The 12,295-nt window shown below is 40.3% G+C and overlaps 1 protein-coding gene across 1 annotated transcript in view; it reads right to left on the bottom strand.

Annotated features, from left to right (window-relative positions):
• Positions 1-12,295, bottom strand: part of PRRC2C (proline rich coiled-coil 2C) — a 70,740-nt gene that overhangs the window by 57,493 nt on the left and 952 nt on the right. The window lies entirely within an intron of this gene.

Below are 12,295 nucleotides of genomic sequence, written 5' to 3'. Positions count from 1 at the left end.
CCCTTAAAGTGCTGCTGTGCCCCAGGTTTGGACTCGCTGTGCTGTAAGAACAGGAGGCAGCTGCACACACCTCTGAAGAGCAGCGACACAGGGAAGATGTCAGAGCTACTTAGCAAAGTTAAATAACCCCCACGGCAGGGAACAGAAGGACAGGGAACAGCACAGGCAATAATGGCACTTGGCAGGGCTCACTGCACTGTTAAGAAATCCAAGCAAGTCAGCTGTTCACTTTGAATGACTACAGTTACTATTAGGCATAATTACAGAAGGCACAATGCTCCCAAAATTCTAGAGCAAAGATTACCTTTCAGCTGCTCTGCCACGTTATCAAATAAGTTAACTGACCTTCGCTGTGGCCTTAAGATTTTAAGGTTAAAATTGTTACTGTAATTTCTGTACCAGACTATTTTTTCAGACTCCAACTGGCTGGCTTATTTAGATCCCACACTGAACTTGGAAGCTTGTGTACAGAAAATAGCACACTAAGTAGCTGCCACAAATTCTAGATATCCTGGTCTCAACTAAGGGATATTTACTTGTACCCTCTTAGATACTGAGAGTTGGTACAGAGGAAGCTGAATGTGGTATAATTCACATTGCACAATCATATTTTTAAAATACCGTAAAACCCCATCAACCTCCCCACATTTAACAGATCTTTTCCACTGGTTCTCCTGATCGCTTCAGAATTCCTCAAACTGACTTGTTTTTGAGGTCACTTTTGAGGACTGGAGAGATGAGAAGTTTAAAATATCTAACAATTTCACTCAGCAATTCTTGTCTGCTTTCAGTCCCTCTCTGCCACCACGCCCATTTCAGCATTTTCAGTTGTACATGAAATCAGTTTTACACACATGCAGAGCAGAACAGCGTTCTGTGTAAGCTACAGTGTATTTTTCTTGGTGTAGTAGTACAGACAGACATGAAAAGGGGAAGAAAGCTGTGAAAAGACTCAGGTAGAAAGTCTACTTTATCCACAGGGTTTTTTTAGCAGGGACAGATCAACTCTCACTATTGCCATGGGAAATAACTATATTCTCTTTGTTATAGTCTTCCAATTTATACATTTCTGCCTATGTTTGAGACACAGCATCCACCATTCCTCCTCAACTTTGGGAAAAAGATTACTACATTCTGCATTTTTCAGATACCCCATCGTAGCTGGTGGGAGCACAGACAACCAGATGACAAACTCTCTCAATCCATATTTTATACACTGCATTTTTAAACCTCTAGCCAAAAAAAGTCTGTATTTTTAACACAAGTGTAACATGTGAAGACACCTCTTCAGCAATATTACAGTGGCTTTTAATGCAGTCCCATCACCCTGAACCCCCCATCCCACACCTGCTGAGCCTACAAGGACACAATCAGTTAGGACAGGCAACCTGTACATGAGCTTCCCAGAATTTTAGTCTTAAAAACACTAAGCAAACACTGGAATAATTCCCACAATCCCTATGCAACCACAGGAGGACATCTAGTACCTGTCACCTCCACTCCAATGGTTGTATTTGGGCTGAATTTAGAGAAGGATGAACCAGAATGACAAGGCAAAGAACACCATTCAAGACTCAACCCTGCTGAAGATTTCCTAGAACCTTAAACTCTCAGAGCCTCAAATGCCCATCTGTGAAGTGGGAAACATCATCAAAAACACTACATGAAAGTTTATTCATAACTGGGACACATTAGCACCTCTCTCAAAACAGAAACCAAGAAACAAATCCAGACAGACTCTATTTTAAGCACAGTAAAAGTGGCTAAGGGGCAAAAACCATCATATACAAATCTGTTATTTGCATCCAGCCATAACTTCACTTTTCTAAGAATAGCTTTGTTTCTGGGACACTGAAGAATGTGGTCCTGGTAAATTCTGAAACTAAATACAACAACTAAAAAAAAAACAAACCAAAAAACAAAAAACTCAAAACTTTTACACCACATATTCAATTGGTATTAGAGGCAGATGCTCCCAAATCAGTGTCAGTAATATCAAAAAAACTTCATTGCACACAAAAATGTGGCATGAAAAATTTCAGCCTGAAAGGAAAGATTTCATTTCAACTGTAAGTCTGGCATATTTAGATTCTAGAACTGAAGTTGCCTCCTAACTGCAAAACCCAGGGATAGTCTGCACTTAGATATTAAATTTTGAAAACCAACTGTGGATCTTCAGAAAACAGACTAATTTAAATCAATTACAAAAACATAATGCCACAGAAAAACAGAACTCTGGATTCAACATACTTGGAAACCAAGAAAGCTTTCTTCATGCTCTTTGTAACCCATTATCAAGGGAGCCTATTATTTTAAATGAACACTCAAAAATACTGTGTAATTATTGAATACACTTTTTTTGTACGTGGTTTTGTACAGAGAAGGCTGCACAGAAATAACAAATGGAATTCCAACTAACACACTGATTTCACTTTTCTGATGTGGATGTTTATAAACTGTACACAACAACAATCTTTTATTGATGATTTCATAACTTTCTATTGCCCAAAGTATCACTCTGGGACGAAGATTTTCAGGTCAATTTTTTATTTAGGAACATAACAACAAAACAAATAAACAAAAAATTTGGCCATTTATCCCACTATTAAGAGTTCTTTAGAACTTCAGCACTGGTCAGCTTAATACAACACGAACACAGGCCTCAATAACCTCCAGTAATGCTTCAGCAGCAAAAGTCTCTGCCAAATCAAAGTACTTAATAAAGTCTCCAACGTCAGGATTTCCCTCCCTCTCAAGACTAATCTGCACCAAGGTTCATTGACAAGGAGATTTGCTGCTAAGCAGGCTGAAAATTGCAGTAAAACTTTGAGGACTCCTGAGCTTTTATTTCATGTACCTCAGACATGGCTCGATGACCTACAAGACTAGAAGCTCTCAGTAGATCTCACTACAACTCATTCTTGAATGAGAGCTACACTAAGTTTTAATTTCCTTAGAAAGCCTTGCTAATACACTTTTCCACCTCTAGATTTTGGGCTGACTGGTTTTCAGCAGAGCTTGGAATAGGGTACACAATGCACAGATTGCATTGGTTCCATACAATCTGTGAAGATAGGTGGCTGAGTAGGAAAAGAAAACCCTTTAAATCACCATCTCTCCTGCACCCATCACCTCAGTGGGAAAACTGCAGCACAGGGTGATCCCTGAGGCTACCTAGACAACCTAGAGAGGAATACTGTTAATTGCCACTGAATGGAAAAATCAAAATTAATTTCTGCTCCTTAGAACGAAGACGTTCCATCGTGAGACAAAGGCTTTGCTAGTTCGATTGTTCTTCAAATTACCCCCCTTTAAAGCCTAAGAAAGTCTTTCCAAAACACTACCAAAACTAAGTGTGTCAGGTGGAAAACGGGTCATGATACAAGAGAGCCATTTTAGGGAATTATCCCACGGATGCATCTTATTAAAATGGAGGTTGTGGATGCCAGAAATGAGCATCCACAAATAGGTCTGCGTCACTTCTAACAGACAGCCAGCAACAGCTTAAATAGAACTACTAAGCTAAGCAACGAAAAACAACCCAAATTAGCCACCCACAAAAAAGTCCACACAGAAACTTAACTTCACCACAAAGCATATGTTAATCTGAATGAGCCATCTATGGAGCAAGGAAATCTGCTGCTGCCTTAGACCGGGAGGCAGCTTGTTGAACCAACTTTTTGGGAGAAAGACCAGTCCCCTAAAATCTGGCCTTCCAGCAGGACAACCAGCAACAAACCACGACAGCTCAAGGAATTTCTGAGAGGAGTGTTTGAAGTCTAACACAGCACTAATAGTAGCAACACTTTTTAATCAAACTTTTAGGACACATATTGTAGAAAAAAATGAGTTTCTATGAGTTCTACTTGTTTCTTTCCACTGCATTCTTGAACTAAAGAATAAATGATAAAACCTCACAGACCCGAGGACAGCAAACTTCTAACTTGTTTCTATCCACAGATTTTAATATATATTTAACTATATGTGTGTGAATATTTCATTAACACGCACAGAAATCACATTCCTGTGGAACAGCCCTGCCAAAAGCAGCTTCATCTGCAGCACCAATCACGACCAGCGTGACTTTTTAGATGTGCCCATACAGCAAGGGATTAAAAAGCCACAGACAGGATAAACTCACACTGGCAATAAAACTGCCAAAAAATGGACTAAACATTTTCATGTGTTACACAGCTGCTTCCTTTCAGCTAAGATCATTTCTGATATCTGTACTGTCTACGAAATAATCTCCTTCTGAAGTGACCTCAGGTAAATGAGAGATTATGGATCCCCCCCTCACTGGCAGAATGATGCCAGTGCAGCTATTCAAGAACTCAAGGGGGAAAAAGGACAGTTTTCATTTCATCTAGTTTGAGTAAAATTGGTTTTCATTTTTATATTCAGAGTATCAAATAAAGCTGTCCAATTTTTTGACAAATACTATCTAAATATTACCTACAGCAATACAATTTCCCAGGCATTCAATGCTTTCAATGTTTATGTATGTCATTTTCTTCCATGTTTTACACCAGTGGCCCAATTTTGGTCTCCACCTTTCTACTGGATAAGGGAAGCTGTTCATCAACACAACTCTTGGATTTACTTTTGCCTTTTACAAGGAAAGAAAGAGACAATGCAGAGGGGCACTCAAGCATAAATACAGCCATTCTTATGAAGCAAATCCTGAAATTAGTAACTAGCTCCCCAAAAACTGTATTCACTTCTCAACTACTGCACAGGCAGAGGATATAATACCTCTGTCTGCTTTAGCTTTATCATTACACTTTCAGTATTTTTCTTTGTATTTTAATGATAACTTTACAATTAAAATAGAAATAGATTTTTTAAAGTATCAATTATCAAAGTCGAGTATCAAACAAGTTCAAATTAAGAAACTCCCTTCAATATATTTTGTGTCTGGTAATTCTTTGAATCCCCAGAGGTTATAATGAAAAATAGTACAAATATCATCAGACAGTTTTAACATAAGCTCCTCTACTACTGCCTACAAGTTCCTGGTCTGGAATATCATGAGACATCACCTCCATGTTCCACCATTTGTGCAAAGCAAAGCCACACATAGTTTCCCCCTGAACACCTAAACTACAGTTAATTAAAATTAAGAACTATACAGCTTGTGATTAAAATAAATACACCAGTTCCCCAGAAGCCATTCTTGGAATGGCTTGGAATATTTACATAACAATTCTGAATTGAATATCCAACATCTGCCGTGCCCAGATTTCAGAAAACTGATCATTTTTTCAAACTGCTTTGCAACACAAGGGACAGTTCCTTAGGCTAACATGCTGGATTTGCATACAATCAAATACTAAAGAGAATGGCCTCAAAGGCTGAAGCTCTACACCAGTTGCATGCACCACAGGCACCATAAAATGATGAGCACCACAAACCCACCGTGTGCCACTAAACCAAACACTCACTGGGTTCAGTGTTTCCCCCTCTTGGAACGGTCCAGAATGATCTCAGTACAAACAGAGCAGCCTCAACACAGCATATCTTACTCTGTCTTGTTTTTGGAAGGTTGCATTTGCCCCAGATAGCTTCCCACTGCTGATGGCAGTGAACGTGGAGTCATGCTTGAAGAAATGCTTCTCCACATGTGTCTGCCTGCAAACTCACAGAGCAATAACTGACAGGCTGGTGGAATGAGCTCGCGGTGCTCTCCAGAACAATTCCCAGTTCAGGCTGAGGCACAACAAGGCAGCAATGCAAAACAGATCTTATTTCTCACTGATACATGAATAAAAAGCTTCTAGAAGCTGAAAAGACTACAATCTGTATGACATGAGAACACCACAGACACTACACTAAAATTTCACCAGTGGGGCAGAGAGACCAGGCAAATACACCACAGCCTTCCCTGGTATTGCAAGTGTCCAGTTCATTTATTCACTTGTTCTACATGAACCAAACCAGTGGAAAGGAACTTAATGCCACAACCACAGCTCAAGTGAAAACAACAAACATGAATAACCACCAATAACTGTACCAGGAGCTTTCCTTCAAGTCCCAGTCCATTTTCAAGTTATCAAAGCACAGCTTCTCTGCCAGAAAGGGTTTTTCAAGATATTCCAGCAGAGACTGGCAGTGTGGGTCACACCTAAGGCAGAACTAGCACACCACAAAGCTCGTGCACTAACCCAACACAACTACTCTGGCCCTGTGCTGAGAATACTCAAACATAAATCACAATTTAGATGTTTTGCTACAGTACTGAATATGTTTCAAAGAAAAATGTATCCTTTTCTGCAAACATCAGATCCAAAACTTCTTTGCAGGTCACTTTTAAGGCAGGCTATTTTCTTCCTTCTTAGCCTGACAATGTCTTTACAGGTAATTTTTGACTTCTTTGTCACTAAGCATTCAGCAGATGTTTTCAAAGATAGATTTTTTATTTTCCAGTTTCATGCAGTTGATTAAGAAACTTTTTAAAATTGTAAATTTTTAATTGAGGCAGGAGTTTTGAAGTTCTGGAAGGAAGCCAGGGCCAAAAAAAAAAAAAAAGAACAGTTTCTATAGAATTAAAGAGAGCATCCTAATGATATGCATTCTCATTACTTCTGGGAACAGAACAATGTAAGTGCTTTCATCCAATTAGCTTTTCAACTTGCAGATGCCAAATGAGACTTATTTTCAAGATTTGCAAAACCATTTATTAAAGAAACTTCCATTATTTGGAAGAATGAGAAAACTTCAAAGCTCACGAAACTGAATTGCTGCCTATTTGAGCAAAAGATAAGGGAATAAATTAAGGCAAATTCTTGCAGAAACAAGCCATGTACCTGCTATCTAAGTATAGGATTCAAATAGTAGGTTGGCAGGTAGCACTTTTCTCTGAATATAGAAGACTAATGTGACCTGTCTTACCTATGAGAAGTCCTTTTTTAACTGAAAAAATTACAATTATCCACTAGGCTTCTTAATAATTAATTTAGGCCAGTTTATCGAGACCTCAGCAGCTCCCTGTAAAGGCATCTGTTAATGATTAAGATCACAAACAGTCCCTTAAAAAAACTACTCACTTAGCATGCTGTGACAAGAACCACTTTGTTTCTGGCTCATCTGCACCACCCCATGCAGCAGAAGCCTGGAAAGGCAAAAGCATTAGCAAACCACTGTCCCTACACACAGCGAGTGAGGTGGGAGTCCCCTCCTCATGGCATCCTGAGCAGGGGTTGCTGTGCCAGGTTGAGCACAGGGGAGCAGAAGAGAAGGCCACAGCAGCTTCACATCTGATGACACATCTGACTCCAGTGCAGGCTGAGCAGTGCTCGGAATCTGCTCCTCTGCTGCCTGGAATAAGTTCCCAGAAACAACAGCTGAGGTGAACAAGAGCTGACTCCTCAAGTTGGTCTCAGTGTTAAGCCGGTGCAAAACACTTCCTTTTAGGAAGCTGATGAAAGAAAATCAATGAGTACGTGAAAGCAGACCAGATTCCCGACAGATGAGCAGCAGAAGTTGTAGCCACTTACAGCCAATGCCCATCTCTCCACTGTTCCATTTTCCCCTTTCACTTTAGCTCTCTCACAGTGAAAGCCCTTGCACTTCTCTACAAACTCAAACAAAGCCATCTGGACCGGTGGACTATTTTCAACCCTCCCCACCCACCCCATGTTGACGAGGACAGTGAAGGAGGGCAGGACAGATTAAAGAGACAAACCTGAAATCATTCCTTGCTGTGAATAACTGGAGGAATCTCTTTCAAGGCTTCTATTTCCTGCTCCTTTACCATGATTTCCAAGTCCCACTGAAATAATTAACATTTCTTGACAGAGGAAGTGACACCTTTTTTCAGTGTTCTTCCCAATGAATTCTGAGCAGTGGATTTCTCTCCACATCATACCTTTCTGAACCTTTAAAGTATCCCTGACCTCAGCTGCAAATAAATAAAACTTTTATACAGAACTTGTTCTTCCAAAGCCCCTATTCATACCTTAGCCCTTAAATAACATAAATAATTACATCTAAGTTTTTTACTTCAGAAATTTGTTTGAAGTTGCTTTGAAATAATGTTCAGGCAAGCTGCTCTGTTCATGAGCTCTTTCAGAATATTTTGGAAGTGCACAAGAACCACTCTAAGGCTACATCAATAAGAATTCTCATTCCTCTTTAGAACAGATGTGCCAAAATTAATTCCCTCTTCTCTAGCTTTTTTCTCCATTTTTTTTTCTGTTCATCTTCTCAAGATATTTTTGGTGTTGAAGGATCCAACCTGATGGAAGTATTCATCAGCAGTAGGAATCTACAGAATAAACAGTTTTATACAAAGTCCTGTACAGCCTTAAGGTGACAAAAAAAATGTTCCAAATAGTTACTCTAATCATTTATGTAACAACTTCAGTTGTTTGTCACCACTTTGCTCAAATCCTCTGTTGCCTGTAACTCCTGCCATATTCCTAACCAGACTCACGTACATCAAAAATAAACATAATTTCTCCTCTGTATTTCTCAGCATATTTTTAAGGCTTTTAAGACGCTCCCACTGTGCCAGTGAAATCCATGGCTGCCAAATGTACCACTTTTAACAAACCACTGACAGCATCACTTAAAAACTGCCACTCTGGAGCACACAGAGGTGGTGGAATCTGCTCCTTGGTCTGGTCCAGCCTGGAGAGCTCAGAGCTGCTCACAGCCTCTTCTACCTGCTGCCTGTTATCCTCTGGATCTCTGGCTACATGCTCTTCCCTGTGACTCACGAGTTTCTTGGAACAGCTTCTTGTTCATGAAGAATGCTCAGTATGTAAAAGATGCAGCTGCCAACACCACACAGACAACAGTTCTGAACAGCACTGGTTAATTACGCTGAGGGTCAACTTCTGCCCTCTGCTTTACACTGGATTCAATCGTGTCTTGTTGGAAAAAGAGGAAAAAAAAGATGAGAAGCTAAATTAGAAAAGCCTTATCAGCACACCCAGCTTTAAGTATCTGCCTTTCAGCATTACAGAACCCCTTTTCCATGGAAGTTAACTTGCATCTGCCAAATGGCTGCAGATGAAGTTTAACATCTTCACTTGCTCTTGGTTCTCTGTTTATTCTGCTTAGGGAAAAAAAAACAACCCACGTGTCCCTTGATACTTTGCTTTCAAGATGCAGTAAATAATTCAGGTTCAACACATTATTAAAATACTTACCAAGAAACTTCTACTTATCCAAAGCTGTGTGTGCACTACAAAGCTCAGAGCTTCATCTGTGGCATGAAGAACATCTCCTAACTCCAGTGACTCCAGCCAGTGAACCACATAGATATGCCACAGGTCAAAGGCAAATTTTTGTTACCAGATACATCTTTCCTACAGACTACTCACACCCACTGCAAAGAGAAAATCTTATTGTTCTCCATCATTAGAGGACTTCTGTTGTGCACCTGTACCCAGTATCTTGTGTGGGAAGCACACACTGCCCTAAACACTACTATAAAATAAGTCCTGTAAATACAATATATTTTTTTTTCTGCAAAATGAAAGCATCAATGTACTGATATTAAGCCCATGAGGTCCTCCCATGGTTATCTGGTTACTTTGAAACAGAAGAAATATTAAGTCCTAAAGCATAGCAAGTCTTCAACTGGGAGAAAATCACTGGTTTCTCAAACAAAATGAAGATGTTCCTGCACTTCCACCTTAGAAAATTCAAACTAGTTTAAGCATAACTTACACCCTTGATCCTGCAAACACTCTTTTAAAATTGCGACTGTAGACTCAAATTGCAAGTAAAAATTTACAAACAATAAAACCTGGGAATGGTCATATGCTTACAAAATATTAATTTTAAACCAAGGTGTAGCAGTTGAGTTGCTTTCAGGAGGACAGACTGAAAAGGGCTGCTCTTCTAAGCAGAGCAAGTTTGATTTGCCAGCTTAAGCAAGCACTGCAGCAAAAAACAGGCAGGCCAGTCATTGCTGGAATACAAGTTACAGCCCAACTAACCCAAAATTGAGTAAGGCTGCCATTTCACTTAGGAATGAGCTGTACATTGATCTAAATAGATATTTAATGACCCCTCTCCTCTCAGTTACCCAGCCCCAGGTGATGCCACAGTTCTTCAGCAGTACTTGTGCATTTGATGCACCTGAATGTAAAGTGCAGTAATTCCTGTCTCTGATGCTCTAAGCCTCTGAAAACATACCCCACGTTATTTTCAAGTACACATCAGTTAAAATTATCCCCACCACACTTCAGATTGAAGACATGTAATGTTGAATCCGCACTATAATTTTACTGTTAATCAAGACAGTGTCAGATAATTTAAAACATGAACAATGTGAATGTTAAACAGCTTCTCCCTTCAGTATGTGTTTGCAATCTGTAACAGACTAGCTCGTTAGCATTTACTTAGAATGTTATGTAATGGCTGAGGTATTTGTAATAAAAACAGTCTATTTCTGTTAGCCTGCTCTTCATAGACATAAAAGCTGTCTTCATCTGATTTTTATTAGGACTTCATCTTCCTCTGCTCTTTATGCATTTTTAAAGACTCCTGTGCACTCCATTTTCATTTCACCAGTACTCACACAGCATTATTTACTCCCACCTCCCCACATAAATTTCAGCCTTTATTTTTACATCTGCTTTCACCCATAAGCTTCTACCAGCTTTGGGAAACCCGGACCCAAAAAAACAATGAGGGCATGAGGCTGAGCAAAGAAAAAATTTCCTGCAGAAGATGAACTGGTTCTACCAGTAAAACACCACTGGCAGTCCCGTCATCACAAGCCCAACATCCATCCTCACTAGTGGAAAGGTGGTGCATTTTCAGGGCGGAGTTTTTTCCCCTCAAACCCTCCACTACTGCAAAGTACCTCTGAAAGTGTCCACCTCCTTCTCCAGCGTAACGAGGAAGAGTGTTTTTCCTTCACTCACATCCCCAGTCCACCACACAAGGGTTTATTCCTCTGCAAGAGCACACCGTGCAAGGGTTTAATTCTTCTGCAAGATTTTTATCTCTACATTTTATCCACAGCACCCTTATATGGTATTCAGCCTACACTTTCCACCCTCTCTCCACTTTCACATCGCTCCCGTTACTTAGCCTGGAAAACAGCCTGGAACAAAGGGCTTGCACTTCCAGCCAGGCAGGACACCTGGCTGAAGTCAACTCCATCCAGTGTAATTGCTGCTTTGACTCACATTCTTTCCCTTAACTGACACACAACATTCATTCAGACTGACCAAAGAGAGCTCCCTTCCGAATTGCATCATCCTTCCCTTGCTCACTGTGGCCTGTTTCACTTTCCCTAGTGGACTCCAGGATGTGGGGAAACAGGGCCTAAGGAAGACAAGTCCTGTAAACCTGTACCATTGAACAAGGAGCCCAACTTAAAACTGGACACTGATCTAACTATTCTGCTCTACAGAAAACCAGGGTTCCCATCATGGGAAGGCTAAATGAGAGTAAAGAAATTATAAATTGCTACTAACCGGCCAAGACACAGAATATTTATATTAGCAAAGCTCACAGAGGCAACTGTATATTGATTTACAAATATTTCATAAGCTATTATTTACAAAAGGAAAGAACTTCACACGAGAAACGTATACAGACACCAAGGCAGTGTTTTGGGTGACAGACACAGAGATCACAACCCTGGTCTCCACACACTGGGACTGACCTATGAGGGAACCAAATTCTCACTTCAGTTCAAACAGCCACTTCTCAAGCACACACCTCCACCAAACTGCCTTTCCACTGAACATTCACCAACTTCAAACAACTCCCAAAACTTAATTCTTTAGACCCAAGGAGACTGTTGCAGAGTTGCAACAGGACACCACAAAAATTAACGTAGGAGAAAAATTCTCTAGACTACATAATTCAAAGAAATCCGACAGCCATATCCAGCTCCTCACAGTCAGTATTTAAGGGTAATCCTTTTGCTTCTCATCCATGGACAAATGGCATCATGTCCTGTTTCCTCCCCCTCCAAAAGCAGTTTCTTGCCTGAGCAGAGCTCTTTTAAGACTAGACACTGGGCAGGCCTGGTGCCTCACTGCAGAAGAGGCAGAGCTTCGAAAAATTAGAGCCCTGTTCCTTCTTTGGAAATAAAGCTAATTTCCACTAATGTACACATCTGACTCCAGTAAACAGATCAATGAGGAAAAATGGTCCTTCGCCGATGACAGAGTTCAAGACCTCTCACAGAAGAGTAAATTTACAAAACACACGTGTGAGACACAAAAAGGGTAGAAACCCCACAACGTTCCATTCAACACCCAGCACCACGTTCTCATGCACGCTCCCCTTCCCCATAAAGAGGTCGTGAACTGGAAACTAT

The sequence above is a fragment of the Manacus vitellinus genome, unplaced genomic scaffold (assembly GCF_001715985.3).
Source record: "Manacus vitellinus isolate BGI_N305 unplaced genomic scaffold, ASM171598v3 scaffold_44_pilon, whole genome shotgun sequence".
Lineage (NCBI taxonomy): Eukaryota > Metazoa > Chordata > Aves > Passeriformes > Pipridae > Manacus > Manacus vitellinus.
Note: the sequence above shows the minus strand (reverse complement) of the source record. Positions and strands in the feature narration are given on the sequence as shown.